Genomic DNA, 15779 nt, shown 5'->3' with positions numbered 1-15779 from the left:
GATGTGTGCACTGGCAATGAAACAGACTTATCATGTTGTATGATAAATACATTTATTAGAGTCCTGTTATTCAGGTAAGAGAGGCAGATATCTTTTATTTGTAGCTAACATGGTATATATTTTTTTTTTGGCAACAGTTATCCTAGAAAGTATACATGTTTAGATATAAAAAAATAATAATATCATTATAATCATGCTAATACAAATAATTAAAGGAGGTCTATGATCGCAGCATGCTCTTTCATTTTATAACATCATCGTTGTAATATCAATACAAATGGTAGGTATTTTTGATGATCTATAATAAGCTTTTTTTTTGTAAAATCTCTTTTAGGCCCCATTCACATTTCGCAAGTTGGGATCATGGGCAGAATCTATCCCAAATCATGGCAGAATGACCGACGCGCTTTTGGGTGCCATTATTCTGTAATGCAGGAATAGGCACAGACCAAGGCTATGGTGGACATTTTCCAAAGTACAGACCTTAGTGAAGGACACCAAGGTACATTTTAAATTAGAACCCCCTTAAGAACCCCCTTTAGAGCAGGGTCCCCATAGATCCTCTTTAGAGCAGGCTCCCCATGATCCCCCTTTAGAGCAGGCCAGGGTCCCCATAGATCCCCCCTTTGGAGCATGGTCCCCCATAGTTCTCCTTTAGAGCAGGCCAGGGTCCCCATAGACACCCCTTTAGAGCATGGTCCCCATAGATCCCCTTTAGAGGAGGCCAGGGTCCCCATAGACCCCCTTTAGAGCACAGACCCCCATAGATCCCATTTAGAGCAGACCAGGGTCCCCATAGACCCCCTTTAGAGCACGGTCCCCCATAGATCCCATTTAGAGCAGGCCAGGGTCCCCATAGATCCCCCCTTTAGAGCATGGTCTCCATAGATTCCCTTTAGAGGAGGCCAGGCCAGGTCCCCATAGATCCTACTTAGTCTTTTCACCTATATTCCCTGGCCGTTTTCCTGCACCAGCACCACCACATAATACTCTAGTCCAGGGACTCTCCCTGCAAAGAATATATATATATTTAGCCAATATGATGTTATTATGCTGGAGCCGGGTCGCCACAGAACAATCCATCCAACTCCAGGCCAGCACCTGTCCTTTGATATTGACCTTCCTCAGTTGTTCTCCCACTCACGCTGCCTGAAAAGCACCGCCCCCTCTGCTGCATTATTTACACTGCGGGGCAGCCGCTTCACTCCCTCGGTCCCTCCAGCATATCACTCCACCGCACTGCATTGGCTGGATCTACAGAGGAGGAGTCCGAGCCAGCCATTGCATTGCCATTGGGTGAGGGAGAGAGGGTCTGACAGTCTTAGTACAAAAAAAGTCCTGCCCAAAAGCGGCGTATGGGCCACAGACCCTGCAAGGACCACTCACGGACACATTGCCGATCCCTGCTTTAATGGCACCTCAAACATAATGCGATTCTGGCACAAATGTCGCATGACAGGATCGTTCTGCAAAGCGCGCCTTCGAAAAACGCACAAAGCTTGTCACCCAAAAAAAGGAGCAGGAGCTCCTTTTCAGGAAACAAATGTGCATAGGGCAGCACATTCAAGTGAAACTGGCTGGCTCTATGTGACACACAAAATCATGTGCAAATCATTCAACCAAATTCACCAACAGGAACGTGAAAGTGTGAATGAAGCAGTGTTATGAGTTCTGCCTGTCTGCTGGCCATCTCTTTCCACAACTTCCTGGATTCCCTGCATGCTATGTGGCTTCTCCTCTGCTGTTTACCTTTACATTTCTAAACACTACATATCCCATGGTACCCTGCTGCCTGCAAGCAGTGATTCCTGTACTGACTCCACCTCCTGAAACTCCTCCTCTCAGCACTTCTGTAGACCAGAAAGCAGGCTCTATGAAATGTGTAAAGGAAACAAAAGAGGAAAAACGGAGGGCGCACCGACCTAGTGTGATACTGTTTGGTGGATTTTATTAAATCAATAAAAACAAATCATAATACTCACAAAAGGAGTGTTAAAAACAGGCCTTGAATCACAATGCAGCAAAGAACCAACACCATCGGCATAGCACGATATTGTTTCGATCCGTGACCGTGGCTAGGGCTGACGCGTTTCAGGGGAGAACCCCTTTCCTCAGAGCTAAAAGGTCTGCAGTGCTTCCTCACCAAGGGACTTGTCTCAATAAATACTAGCTTTCAGTAGGTGGTAAGGACGCCCCTCCCATAAAGTAGGAGGTGCATGGCCGGACACCCACCCACATGTCTGTCACCTTTTCCTTATTCCTCTCTCCATATCTATATCAAGCCATTCTTAGTATGAATGCATAGTCCAAAATTGCACTATACCCAGCAATAAAAATGTACATACAAAATGACTACCACAATAAGGCATCAATATATATACACATGCATACACACACCACAATATGGAAAGCCTTTTCAGTCAAAGCACTCAGCAGATTGCTGCCTCCAAGTGTATAGTTATAGCAAATCAAATCAATAAAGTGCCAGAGTGTAATAAGGCTCTCCTAATCACACTTCCAATAAGGGGCTGTGTAGTTGCTCATATGTGCCACACAAGCCCCACTTGCAGTGCTGTGCCTACCTTCCTTGGACGAGGAGGCTGCTGGAACGCACGCCCAACGTGGAGGAAGTTGTTTGCGCTCCAGCCGAGTCTACGTTCCACTGCGCATGCGCGTGACGTCATTGACGCCGCGCGCGGCGCATATACAGTGACGATGCGCTCCAGCTTGTAGAACCAGCAGGCTGGAGCGTCTCCTTCCCTACTAGGTGGCACGTTCCCAAAGGGGAGAGTTACACCGTTGCCATCTAGTGGTGAAAGATGAATATTGCCTCTCAGTGTCGCCTCTATATAGCAGGACAGCATCACTGAATGACAAAACACCAAAGGGAAGGAAGAATGGAGGGGAGAGGAGGAAATTTTTAGGGGGAAGTAAATTACATGGAGCGAGCCATCAACCTTGTGCAGGTGAAAGATTATTACTAATAATATTACACACCCTTTACATAAAAGACATATATTATAAATGTTTAAAAATCTAACTTTCACAAATGGACACATAATGCATTTAAAAGGAGTATTAGAGGAGTTGATAATTAATTAATATTAATAGATTCCAGATAAAAGTGTCCCACCTTTTAATCCAATTAAAAACCACATAATTTCAAATGGTAGTAAAAATGAAATAATAATAACAATAATAATAATAATGTTGTCTATGGTCATATGCCCAGCTTTTATGGATGCACACTCACAGAGGTCCCAGGTGATAGTATCTAGAAGGACTGCAGACCCTCCAGATATCTACATAACTAACCGTGCGATCATACTGTTACAACCTCCCACAGTGCCCTTAGGGGCACTTACAAAAAGGTGCCCCCAGTGGTATTACCTATGATTTTATGAATCGACTGGACTAAGTATTAAAAAGCGAAAAAACAAAGAAAAATAAAAAGTGATGATAAAAAGTCAGTTAATTACATAAATCCAGTCCACAATGGACAGGTGGCATGGACGTCTCTTTGGGCCATTTAAATTACTATCTATTTTGCATTACTAGATGATTAGTGCATGGATAACTATTGTACTGACTATATTACTCATCTATTTGTATTGGGAAGAGAAAGGAAGGGGAGGGGGGGGGGGGGGGTTTTGTGGGGGGGGGGTTTTTTGCCTTGGAATTTGATAGATGACTAGTTTTAGATGATTTTGAGGGAGAAAGGGATAAAAGAGGGGATGCGGGCATGAAGCAGAGGGGGGGACATACTGGAACAGGACAAGAACATTATTATTTCTCTTTCTGCTCATGTTATAGTGTGCAGTTCTATTTCTTCGTTCAGTCCATTCGGCACCATTGTACCCAAAGTAAAAATCCAATATGCTTCTCTTTTACAGAGAATTTGATGTTTCTTCCCCCTGTCAAGGTCATTTTGAATGGCCTCTATGCCAAAGACTTTGAGGCCCTCCACTTCACCATCATGAACTTCTCTAAAATGTTTGGGTATGGAGCCTTTATCTTTTTTTGTAGAGATGCTGCTCCTATGTTCGTTCATTCTGGTTCTTAGTTGTCGTGAAGTGCGCCCTACATAAAGCAGGCCACATGGGCACATAATGCCATAGATCACAAACTCAATTCCACAATTAATAAATTGTTTGATCTTATGGCGTCTTCCATCCACCCCAAAAACTTCTTTTTTCCTATGATGCATGTGCATACAATTACCACATGTATTCACCCCACATTTATAGCTTCCTTTCTGGTCGAAGATCGTGGACCAGGGGCTTTCAAGTCCTTTATTTCTGCTGTTTTTCTTGACCCTGCTAGGAGCTACAATACTTCTCAGATCCTTTGGTCTTCTAAAGACCAGATTGGGATGCGATGGAATGCAAGTCTTGAGGAAAGGGTCAGCTGTCAGAATCTTCCAATTTCTTTTAAAGATTTTTTGTATAGTGGAAGCTTTACTATTGAATCTAGTACAAAAACGTGTTGTCGATATTGCACCCTCTTTAGGTTTCACGATTTTTTCGCTTGCTGACCCATCGTTCTCATAGAGTTGGAGATATTTCTGAAAGGCTTCCTCTATGTGTGCTTCTCCATATCCCTTTTCTCTGAATTTTTCTCTCAGAATCAGACTCTGTGTTTCATAGTCGTTCTTCTGGGTACAGGTTCGTTTTAGGCGACAAAACTGGCCAAAGGGGATATTTCTTATCCACCTTGGGTGGTGTTGGCTTGAGGCATGTAAATAGGAGTTTCCTGCACTTAGTTTAAATAAGAAATAAGAAATATCCCCTTTGGCCAGTTTTGTCGCCTAAAACGAACCTGTACCCAGAAGAACGACTATGAAACACAGAGTCTGATTCTGAGAGAAAAATTCAGAGAAAAGGGATATGGAGAAGCACACATAGAGGAAGCCTTTCAGAAATATCTCCAACTCTATGAGAACGATGGGTCAGCAAGCGAAAAAATCGTGAAACCTAAAGAGGGTGCAATATCGACAACACGTTTTTGTACTAGATTCAATAGTAAAGCTTCCACTATACAAAAAATCTTTAAAAGAAATTGGAAGATTCTGACAGCTGACCCTTTCCTCAAGACTTGCATTCCATCGCATCCCAATCTGGTCTTTAGAAGACCAAAGGATCTGAGAAGTATTGTAGCTCCTAGCAGGGTCAAGAAAAACAGCAGAAATAAAGGACTTGAAAGCCCCTGGTCCACGATCTTCGACCAGAAAGGAAGCTATAAATGTGGGGTGAATACATGTGGTAATTGTATGCACATGCATCATAGGAAAAAAGAAGTTTTTGGGGTGGATGGAAGACGCCATAAGATCAAACAATTTATTAATTGTGGAATTGAGTTTGTGATCTATGGCATTATGTGCCCATGTGGCCTGCTTTATGTAGGGCGCACTTCACGACAACTAAGAACCAGAATGAACGAACATAGGAGCAGCATCTCTACAAAAAAAGATAAAGGCTCCATACCCAAACATTTTAGAGAAGTTCATGATGGTGAAGTGGAGGGCCTCAAAGTCTTTGGCATAGAGGCCATTCAAAATGACCTTGACAGGGGGAAGAAACATCAAATTCTCTGTAAAAGAGAAGCATATTGGATTTTTACTTTGGGTACAATGGTGCCGAATGGACTGAACGAAGAAATAGAACTGCACACTATAACATGAGCAGAAAGAGAAATAATAATGTTCTTGTCCTGTTCCAGTATGTCCCCCCCTCTGCTTCATGCCCGCATCCCCTCTTTTATCCCTTTCTCCCTCAAAATCATCTAAAACTAGTCATCTATCAAATTCCAAGGCAAAAAACCCCCCCCCCCACAAAACACCCCCCCCCCCCCCTCCCCTTCCTTTCTCTTCCCAATACAAATAGATGAGTAATATAGTCAGTACAATAGTTATCCATGCACTAATCATCTAGTAATGCAAAATAGATAGTAATTTAAATGGCCCAAAGAGACGTCCATGCCACCTGTCCATTGTGGACTGGATTTATGTAATTAACTGACTTTTTATCATCACTTTTTATTTTTCTTTGTTTTTTCGCTTTTTAATACTTAGTCCAGTCGATTCATAAAATCATAGGTAATACCACTGGGGGCACCTTTTTGTAAGTGCCCCTAAGGGCACTGTGGGAGGTTGTAACAGTATGATCGCACGGTTAGTTATGTAGATATCTGGAGGGTCTGCAGTCCTTCTAGATACTATCACCTGGGACCTCTGTGAGTGTGCATCCATAAAAGCTGGGCATATGACCATAGACAACATTATTATTATTATTGTTATTATTATTTCATTTTTACTACCATTTGAAATTATGTGGTTTTTAATTGGATTAAAAGGTGGGACACTTTTATCTGGAATCTATTAATATTAATTAATTATCAACTCCTCTAATACTCCTTTTAAATGCATTATGTGTCCATTTGTGAAAGTTAGATTTTTAAACATTTATAATATATGTCTTTTATGTAAAGGGTGTGTAATATTATTAGTAATAATCTTTCACCTGCACAAGGTTGATGGCTCGCTCCATGTAATTTACTTCCCCCTAAAAATTTCCTCCTCTCCCCTCCATTCTTCCTTCCCTTTGGTGTTTTGTCATTCAGTGATGCTGTCCTGCTATATAGAGGCGACACTGAGAGGCAATATTCATCTTTCACCACTAGATGGCAACGGTGTAACTCTCCCCTTTGGGAACGTGCCACCTAGTAGGGAAGGAGACGCTCCAGCCTGCTGGTTCTACAAGCTGGAGCGCATCGTCACTGTATATGCGCCGCGCGCGGCGTCAATGACGTCACGCGCATGCGCAGTGGAACGCAGACTCGGCTGGAGCGCAAACAACTTCCTCCACGTTGGGCGTGCGTTCCAGCAGCCTCCTCGTCCAAGGAAGGTAGGCACAGCACTGCAAGTGGGGCTTGTGTGGCACATATGAGCAACTACACAGCCCCTTATTGGAAGTGTGATTAGGAGAGCCTTATTACACTCTGGCACTTTATTGATTTGATTTGCTATAACTATACACTTGGAGGCAGCAATCTGCTGAGTGCTTTGACTGAAAAGGCTTTCCATATTGTGGTGTGTGTATGCATGTGTATATATATTGATGCCTTATTGTGGTAGTCATTTTGTATGTACATTTTTATTGCTGGGTATAGTGCAATTTTGGACTATGCATTCATACTAAGAATGGCTTGATATAGATATGGAGAGAGGAATAAGGAAAAGGTGACAGACATGTGGGTGGGTGTCCGGCCATGCACCTCCTACTTTATGGGAGGGGCGTCCTTACCACCTACTGAAAGCTAGTATTTATTGAGACAAGTCCCTTGGTGAGGAAGCACTGCAGACCTTTTAGCTCTGAGGAAAGGGGTTCTCCCCTGAAACGCGTCAGCCCTAGCCACGGTCACGGATCGAAACAATATCGTGCTATGCCGATGGTGTTGGTTCTTTGCTGCATTGTGATTCAAGGCCTGTTTTTAACACTCCTTTTGTGAGTATTATGATTTGTTTTTATTGATTTAATAAAATCCACCAAACAGTATCACACTAGGTCGGTGCGCCCTCCGTTTTTCCTCTTTTGTTTCCTTTAGTTTTATGAATTCCAACGATTCAGAGGAGGGCTGCAAGACTTTGGAAGATACCTTTTAATTGAGTTGCTATTGAGTATCACCTTTCTCTTCAAACATCTTTCCAAAGAATACCGGAGCGCAGGAGATTTGTTTTTGTATCTATGAAATGTGTGACACAGCAGTGCATACTCACAGGACATAGTGATTACATGTCACATAATTCAAGAAGTAAGTGTGTGGAGAACTTCACTTGCAAAGTAAGTTTATAAACTTTAAAGCGGTTCTCCACCCTAAAGTGGAGTCCCGCTGATCGGAACCCTCCCCCCCTCCGGTGTCACATTTGACACCTTTCAGGGGGGAGGGGGGTGCAGATACCTGTCTAAAGACAGGTATTTGCACCCACTTCCGGCCCGGCATAAGACGGGCATTCCGTCACATCCCGTCACCCCCCCCGTTGTGTGCTGGGAACACTCGGCTCCCAGCACACAGCGGGAGCCAATCGGCGGGCGCGGCGCGACTCGCGCATGCGCCGTAGGGAACCGGGCAGTGAAGCCGCAGCGCTTCACTTCCTGGTTCCCTCAGCGTGGATGGCGGGGGGAGCAGCAGAGAGACGAGCGATCGCTCGTCCTCTGCTGCGATCGGCGCTGGACTCCAGGACAGGTAAGTGTCCTAATATTAAAAGTCAGCAGCTGCAGTATTTGTAGCTGCTGGCTTTTAATATTTTTTTCCCATGGCACATCCGCTTTAAGATCATTCAGATTAGTAGATTAGAAAAAATTGTGGAAATTAATATGAGTTTACTTTTTTACCATCAATACGCTTTAACAAGGTACAAGGCAGAAAAAAGTTTTTTTAATTAATTCTAACTTTCCTTATAAGTAGTAAGTAAGTAGTCCCTTGTGCTGTTTTTTCGCATTTTACTTTTAACTAAACTTAGGCTTTAAGTAAAAATTTTAAAGTATAAAAAATATTTAGATGTAAGTAAAGATTAGCGTTAACCTCAAAAAAAAAAATTTTTGTGTACAAAGCTTTTTTTGATTTGGCACTACAAAAAAATAAATTAAAAAAAAATGCACATTTTTAAAGTTTAAATTTTCTTTTTTTATGCTTTTCTCCCTCTTTTTTCATCTGGGGATCTAGGCAATAACACATCCCCTGTATTAGAGTGCCTCTACTCTGGATGAAGGAGTAACAGAAATACCTTTTGACAGCAGCATTGTCAGATTGGGAGAGGGCGTGTTAGATGTACTAGCACAGGGATCCTCAAACTACGGCCCTCCAGCTGTTGCGGAACTACACATCCCATGAGGCATTGTAACACTCTGACATTCACAGACATGACGAGGCATGATGGGAATTGTAGTTCCTTTAAAAAATACACTAACAAATGTAGCCAGAGTCAAGCTCACACTTTATAAGCAGTTACAGCAAACATTTTGTTTTCCTTTTAGATAAAGGTTTTACATAAATAAATAAAAACTCCCACTGTAAGCCCCCCTGTCAATGTTAAATGGTTTCTCTCATCCCTCTAACTGCTACGTCTGCCGAACAGCTTGCTCTGTTTAAAGATAACAGGCTTACTGGCAGGATCACCAGGTGAAAATAAAGAAAAGAAAGCATAAAACAAAATCGGAATTTCCGACAACAAATGTTTTAAACCATGCTTTCAAATTTTCCGACAACAAATGTGTCTTGTCGAATTGTCCGATCGTGTGTACACAAGTCCATCGGAAAAATCTAAATGACAGCTGTATACAAAGCAGGCGGCTGACAGTGGAATGCTGCTGGTTATTCAGGTAGAAGTGTGCTCTCCCAGAGTAATCTGCAGGACTGAGCTGTCAGTTTGATAGCATCTTGGTAGAAAATTACTTAGAACGCCCAAACACTAAATACTGTATATACAGACACCCTAGAGAATAAAATGGCGGTTGTTGCAATACTTTATGTCACACTGTATTTGTGCAGCAGTCTTACAAGCAATTTTTTGGGGGGGAAATTACACTTTTTTGAATAAAAAAAAAGTAAACAGTAGTTAGCCCAATTTTTTTTTTAATATTGTAAAAGATAATGGGCCAGATCCAGAGAGAATTGGATCTGCGCAGCGTATCAGAGATACGCTACGCCGCCGTACCTTACCTGGCGGAATTTCGAATCCTCAACGATTTTGCGCCGTAAGTTACGGCGGCGTAGTGTATTTCTGGCGGCGGAATTCAAATCGGCGATCAAGGGGCGGGTTTCATTTAAATGAAGCGCGTCCCAGCGCCGAATGAACTGCGCATGTGTCGTCCAGAAATTTCCCGCCGTGCTTTGCGCGAAATGACGTCATTTTTTGAACTTAGACGTGAGTTACGTCCATCCATATTTACGGACGACTTACGGGAAATTTAAAAGTACTTGCTCTGTAAATCTGGCGCACTGTTACACCAAGTAAATTGATACCCAACATGTCACGCTTCATGCTTGCGCCCGCTCATGGAATGGGGACAAACGTTGACACTTAAAAATCTCCATAGGTGACGTTTAAAAATTTCTACAGGTTACCAGTTTTTGAGTTACAGAGGAGGTCTTTTTACATGAATTGTTGCTCTCGCTCTACCGATCACGGTGATACCTAACATGTGTGGTTTGAACACCGTTTTCATATGCGTGCGCAACTTACATATGCCTTTTGTTTTTCTTATTTATTTTACTTTTTTTTTTTTTTTTTTATTATTATTCTTACACTTTCCATTTAAAAAAAAATTGGGTCACTTTTATTCCTATTACAAGGAATGTAATTATCCCTTGTAATAGAAAAAAAGCATGACAGGTCCTCTTAAATATGAGATCTGTGGTCAAATAGACCTCATATCTCACATTTATACTTAAAGCGGGGGTTCACCCAAAAAAAATGTTTAACATTACATTCAGCGGAGTTGTTAGAATGACATTAGGGTGTTTTTTTTTTATTTCATTGCCGTACATACCGTTTTATATATATATGTTCACCGCGGCTTCCGGGTATAATCTGCGGGACTGGGCGTTCCTAATTGATTGACATGCTTCCGACCGGCGCATACAGCGCGTCACGAGTTGCCGAAAGAAGCCGGACTGCGAGTCGGCTCTATACGGCGCCTGCGCACCGACGTTCGGCTTCTTTCAGCAACTCGTGACGCGCTGTATGCACCGGTCGGAAGCATGTCAATCAATTAGGAACGCCCAGTCCCGCAGATTATACCCAGAAGCCACGGTAAACATATATATATATAAAACGGTATGTACGGCAATGAAATAAAAAAAACAACTCGGCTGAATGTAATGTTAAAATTTTTTTTTTGGGTGAACCCCCTCTTTAAAAGCAATAAAAAAATAAAACATTTCTTTCTTTTTTTTTCAATAAAAAAAAATTCCCCTTTAGGACCATTGGGCGAAAGTGACGTTTGACATCATCCAATGGTATGGGGCAGAGTGAGGGCCATCTTTTCCCCACTCAACTTCATGTCTCTCAGAGGAAAGGAACCCATCGTCTCTGCCACTACTGACGGCTCCAGTAAGCGGTGGAGACCACTATTAATCCCCAATAAAAGTGATCTTGCGGCGAATCTGCCACAGAGACAATTTTTAGCTGAAGGCCAAATGCCCACTTTTCAAAAAGATACCGGGGTTATGGTCCCTCCTCCTTTCCCCCCTCTACCTTTTGGGACACACACAGAGGTCCCAGAAGACGACGGGACAATTCAGAAAGTACAGCGTGACTCATGCATGCGCAGTAGGAAACAGGCTGTGAAGCTGCAAGGCTTAAATTTTTTGTTTCCCTAAGTAAGGATGCCGGCGCCTGCACCCGAAGCTGATGGATGGATCGGCTAAGGGTGCTGACATCGCAGAATACCTGGATACAGGGCCGCCATCAGGAATTTTGAGGCCCCTTACAGCTTTGATGAGGGGGCCCCTTGGAGAGCATCACCTGCCATTTGAGTTGTTGAGGGGGCTGGGACAATTTGCTGCCGACGGACCCCGAAAATTTCTTCTGCCATTCTGCCATCATAGTTGTTGAGCGGGGAGGGGGGTTTAGCTGCTGCCGCCGGACGCTGTTAAGTGCTGTTATACTTGATAACAGGGGGAGGGGGGGTAGCTGGCTTCTTAACTCTTCCTCCACAACTTCATGGGTCTTCCTCTATCATTCTCCCATGCTGCAGCAAGCTCTCTCTCTTCCTCTTTCTGCCCGGGCCCATACAGGGGGGTGGGCGGGGCCCATACAGGGGGGTGGGCGGGCCCCTGGGGACTGTCGGCCCCCCGTACAGGTGTACTGCCTGTACCCCCCTGATGGCGGCCCTGCCTGGATAGGTATGTGTCCATATATTGAAAGTCAAAATCCACAGTATTTGTAGCTACTGACTGTTAATTTTTTGAATACAAGCTGGAACTCCGTTTTAAGTTATAAATGCCTCCATTTGGCTGCTCCAAAATGGGACCAATGGTCCCGGGCGGCAGGTTCTGAAGGGCGGCACATTGATGCCCAGGAAGACAGTGGTCCCACCCGATCACTCCACTCCGCTCCACATAACCGCCCCGCTCTGCCATCCCCGCTCCGCCCCGCTCCTCTCCGCCCCTCTCCGCCCCTCTCCGCCCCTCTCCTTTGCTTATTCCACCCCATGATGAAAGAGGGATCACTATTGGCACAGCTGACACTGAGAGAAAGTAAGTGTAACCCCCTCCCTACCACCCCTGCCTGTGCCTAACACCCTCCCTACCACCCCTGCCTGTGTCTACCACCCCTGCCTGTGTCTAACCCCCCTCCGTACCACCCCTGCCTTTGTCTAACCCACTCCCTTGCATGTAAATCTGACTTCCTGATACATTTAATTTGGGTTTTAATTTTAATTTTAAATTTAAATTTAAATTTTTTTTGGAGGGGGGGTAGCACGTCATTCCTGGGCCCAGGCAGCACAATGTCTTGGGCTGGCCCTGATTAGACTTGACCCTGACCAGAGCTTTTTTCACAGAAAATAGGTGCAGGAACTCCCCTTTCAGAGTTACCCCTTGTCTCCGCCCATACCTCCCTCCAAGTACCATTCCTTGGTTCCATCCCCTACCCACCTCCCAGTACTTCCCTTTTTACAGAATACAGAACCAAGTAACATTTGTGGTACTAAGTAATCTGTATGGAACTTGTTGATCATAGCAAGAAAAGCCATAATATAATAGATAGAAAAAATAAATCCCCCAGCAACAATGGACCAACTGCAACAAAATAACCCCCAGAAACCATAGACCCCCAGCAGCAACAACATATCTCCCACAGACAGCATCAATAGACCCTCTAGCAGCCAGCTACAATACACTGCTCCCTCAACAGTAGATCCCTTACCAGCAACAATAGACCTCCCCAGCAACAATAGACCTCCCCCTGCAAGAATATATCCCCTCCAGCAGCAATAGATCTTTCACAGAGGCTTCACTAAGTAAGGGTCAGACAGATTTGCATCATGTAGCTGCCGGGGGTCAAGGCTTTTGGATGTTCACCCTAGGGAAGCTTTTACACATACATACAGTAACACGCATAAAATATTTTTAGTGTTGACGTTTGACCTTAAATACTGCAGCTGCTGACTTTTAAAAAATGGACACTTACCTGTCCAGCGCGCCCACGATGTCGGCAGCCAAGGACGAGCAATTGCTCGTCCCTCCGCTGCACCCGCTGCCATCCTCGGTTAGGGAACCGGGAAGTGAAGAGTTGCGGCTTCACTGCCCGGTTCCCTACTGCGCATGCGCATGTAGTGCGCCGTGCCGTCAGTGGTCCCCGCTCTCTCCTGGGAACAGTGCGGATAGGGGCGTGGCTGCCGCATTTCCGTATTCCCGGAAGTGGGTGCACCCCCCTCCCCCCTGAAAGGTGCCAAAGGTGACACCGGAGGGGGGGGGGGGGGTTTCCGAACAGCGGAAGTTCAATTTTTGGGTGGAGCTCCGCTTTAAAGACTACAGTGCCTTGAAAAAGTATTCATACCCCTTGAAATTCTCAACATTTTGTCATGTTACAACCAAAAAACATGAATGTATTTTATTGGGATTTTATGTGATAGACCAACACAAAGTGGCACATAATTGTGAAGTGGAAGGAAAATTATAAATGATTATAATTTTTTTTTACAAATACATATGTGAAAAGTGTGGCGTGCATTTGTATTCAGCCCCCCTGAGGCAATACTTTGTAGAACCACCTTTTGCTGCAACTACAGCTGCAAGTATTTTTGGGTATGTCTCTTTGCACACCTGGAGAGTGACATTTTTGCCTATTCTTCTTGGCAAAATATCTCAAGCTCTTTTAGATTGGATGGAGAGCATCAGCAATTTTGAAGTTTTGCCAAAGATTTGGAATTGGGTTTAGGTCTGGACTTTGACTGGACCATTCTAACACATACATATGCTTTGATCTAATTCCATTGTAGCTCTGGCTGTATGTTTAGGGTCCTTGTTCTGCTGGAAGTCGAACCTCCCCCCCAGTCTCAAGTCCTTTGCAGACTCTGATGCCGCGCACACACGACCGTTTTTCGGGTTGTAAAACATGACGTTTTTAAGGGTCTAGAAAAAAACGTTTTTTTTCAACCCAATCATTAAAACGGCCTTGCCTACACACGACCGAGGAAAAAAAATACTCTAGCAAAGCGCGGTGACATACAACACGTACGACGGCACTATAAAGGGGAAGTTCCATGCGGATGGCGCCACCCTTTGGGCTGCTTTAGCTGATTTTGTGTTAGTAAAAGACGATTCGCGCTTTTCTGTCTGTTACAGCGTGATGAATGTGCTTACTCCATTACGAACGGTAGTTTTACCAGAACGAGCGCTCCCATCTCATAACTTGCTTCTGAGCATGCGCAGGTTTTTCACGTCGTTAAAGCCCACACACGACCATTTTTTACAACCTTAAAAAACGACAACGTTAAAAACGTTGTGAAAAAATAGAGCATGTTCGAAATTTTTAATGCCCATTTTTTAGATCGTGAAAAATGCTCTGGAGCCCACAAATGATCGTTTTTAATGACATTAAAAAAAAATTATTTGGAACCCAAAAAACGGTCGTGTGTACGCGGCATAACAGGTTTTCTTCTAAGATTGCCCTGTATTTGGCTCTATCCACCTTCCCATCAACCTTGACCAGCTTCCCTGTGCCTACCGAAGATGTTCAAGGTGATGTGCAGTGTTAGTTTTTTGCCACACATAGGGTTTTGCTTTTAGGCCAAAAAGTTCAATTTTGGTCTCATCTAACCAGAGCACCTTCTTCCACATGTTTGTTGTGTCCCCCACATGGCTTCTCGCAAACTGCAAACAGGACTTCTTATGGCTTTCTTTTAACAATGTCTCTCTTCTTGCCACTCTTCCATAAAGTCCAAATTTGTGGAGTGCATGACTAATCGTTGTCCTGTGGACAGATTCTCCCACTTGAGCTGAGGATCTCTGCAGCTCCTCCAGAGTTACCATGGGCCTCTTGGCTGCTCCTCTTATTAATGCTCTCCTTGCCCAGCCTGTCAGTTTAGGTGGACGGCCATGTCTTGGTAGGTTTTCAGTTATGCCATACTCTTTCCATTTTCGGAGGATGGATTGAACAGTGCGCCGTGAGATGTTCAAAGCTTGGGATATTTTTTTAAAACCTAACCTAGCTTTAACTTTTCCATAACTTTAACCCTGACCTGTTTGGTGTGTTCCTTGAGCCTCGTACACACGGTACGATTGTTGGACAACCGATTTTTGTCAAAAGGGCATGTACCAGGATCTTGTCTTGCACACTAACGTTACACAATTTGTCGTGCCACAAACACAAACGTAGTGACGTACTACGAGGAATTTCAGCTCTTGAGCATCACCCTTTGGGCCCCTTCTGCTAATTTCGTGTTTGGTGAACATCGGTTCCAAGCATGCTTGTTTGTCAGAAAATTGGACAACAATTGTCAAAAGGAGCGTACTAAAGGGGTTGTAAAGGTTCGTTTTTTATTTTCTAAATAGGTTTCTTTAAGCTAGTGCATTGTTGGTTCACTTACCTTTTCCTTCAATTTCCCTTCTAAATGTTTTTTTTCTTTGTCTGAATTTCTCACTTCCTGTTCCTCCTCAGTAAGCTTGCCCCCATCATCCGAGCCGTTCTGGCTGGGGGTTAGGCAGCGTGCTCGCCCCCTCCCTTGGGACTACATCCCTGCGGGGAGACGATGTGAACACAGTGTCTACCCGCA

Source organism: Rana temporaria, chromosome 1 (assembly GCF_905171775.1).
Source record: "Rana temporaria chromosome 1, aRanTem1.1, whole genome shotgun sequence".
NCBI classification, from domain to species: domain Eukaryota; kingdom Metazoa; phylum Chordata; class Amphibia; order Anura; family Ranidae; genus Rana; species Rana temporaria.
This window is presented reverse-complemented; position numbering follows the sequence as displayed.